The sequence below is a fragment of the Gossypium raimondii genome, chromosome 5 (genome assembly GCF_025698545.1).
Source record: "Gossypium raimondii isolate GPD5lz chromosome 5, ASM2569854v1, whole genome shotgun sequence".
Classification (NCBI taxonomy): Eukaryota; Viridiplantae; Streptophyta; class Magnoliopsida; order Malvales; family Malvaceae; genus Gossypium; species Gossypium raimondii.
In genome coordinates this window covers 41,262,357-41,264,072 of record NC_068569.1, presented here as the reverse complement: position 1 = coordinate 41,264,072, position 1,716 = coordinate 41,262,357, and the positions used below count along the sequence as shown (strand labels likewise).

Here is a 1,716-nt window from a genome sequence, read left to right as displayed (position 1 = left end):
TTTTTCGTAAACTTTTTGGGATTGAGCCCGACAAATTGTTCCTTGAAACATCAAGAGATTCTAGCATCTTAATGTTGCCAATATGATTTAATATGTTTTCTCTCAAGGAATTCCTTGATAGATTCAATGATTGCAAGCTTGCAAGATTGGTTAGTTCTTTGGAAATGTTTTCAATGAGATTATTATTTGAAAGATCCATGGTGATAACCAGTGAAAGAATGGTGCTAAATTCATGGGATCTCCCTTTCCTTACCACTAATTCACTTCTTATGAACTCCCTACCAACGAAGTAATCAGTAATTGCATCTGTGTCATCTACATTTTGGTATTTCCCCTGATAGATTGGTCACACCAAGCTCACAAATTTGGGGTTAGGGCTTTTACATTACGATAAATATAGGGGAAAATGGATTTAAATTTTTTACATAATTACATGAAAATATCAGCCAGCAAGGACAGATTATATAAACATTATGTTTCATGCAACATTAGCTTTAATTTGTGAGAAAATGGATAAATTATTGTAAACAAAATTAAAAATGATCGAAATGAGACACCCAAGTAGTTTTATTAATTTAATTCCACTGATTTCCTGTAATCACTGAATTTTGTCCGGGAATAATTTCGTGTTAAAAAAAAAATTAAAAAATTGCATTTTGACCCCTGTACTTTTCAAAATTTACATTTTGACCCCAAACTTTTCTAAAATTACATTTTAACCCTTAAACTTTCTCAAAATTTCACTTTAACCCCTAAACTTTCTAGAAATTACACTTTAGCCCTATATTTTTCTAAAATTACACTTTTGCCCCAGAAGCTTTGCATCCTATGCAATTTAGTTCTTCTGGACTTGTCTAATCGCCGCTGCAGCAGCCGAGCGTACCCCTCCCAGCCGAGCTACTCCAGCAGCCTCCCTAGGCCATGATGCCCTCCTCTGCCACCTGCAAACAAGAAGAAAATGACAAAATTGGGGGATTAAAAAGGAGGAAATTGAAGAGAAATGGGGGGATTTTAGGCAGCAAAAAAAAAACAAAAAAAAACAGCAGAGAAAATTCAAAAAAAATAGCAGCAAGCAAAGCCTCCACCATCTTCCCGTAACCACTGTTGTCGCACCGCCGTTGTGACTCCACCACCGCCGTTGCTCCTATACAAACAAGCCAAGAGAAAACAAAAAGCAACCCAAACAGTAAAGAGATAGGGAAGAAAGAAAGGAAGGAAGAAAATGAAAAAGGGAGAAAGAAAAGGGGAAGAGGGGAACCATCCATAGCCACCGAGGGCGGAGGAGACCGGCGCGAGTGATGGCAACGGCGTGGGGCTAGGGTGTGACCCGAAGAAGAAGAAGGAAAAAAGAAAGAAAAAGAGAGAAAAAAGAAAGAGAAAAAAAGAAAAATCAACAGTCGGGTCAACCCGACCCGACCACCCGACCCGACCCAAACTGCAGCAGCCTCCACCAGCAGTTCAACAGCAGACTGAAGTGGGCCCAATAGCAGTGACCGCCCAAGCAGCAAAAACAAAAAAAACACACAAAGCAAAGCAAAAAAAAAGAACCAGAAAAAAAAAAACAATAGGTAGCAGGCCCAATAGCAGTAACAGCCCAGCAGAAGAAGAGAAAAAGGAAGCAGGCCCACTTTTGCGCAGGCCCAGCGCAGGTCCAGCAGCAGGAAGCCCCAGGCTCGGCAGCAGCAGGCCAAGCAGGCCCCCTTCGGCCCAGCGCCT

At 40.9% G+C, this 1,716-nt stretch overlaps 1 long non-coding RNA gene across 1 annotated transcript; it reads right to left on the bottom strand.

Annotated features, from left to right (window-relative positions):
* Positions 1-540: 540 nt before the first annotated feature.
* On the bottom strand, positions 541-1,352 carry LOC105767614 (uncharacterized). The gene is made up of 3 exons (XR_008195986.1): positions 1,259-1,352; positions 1,086-1,144; positions 541-941 (listed from the first exon to the last, which is right to left on the bottom strand). It is a non-coding gene; the product is annotated as an uncharacterized LOC105767614 (long non-coding RNA).
* Between the last annotated feature and the right edge of the window lie 364 nt (positions 1,353-1,716).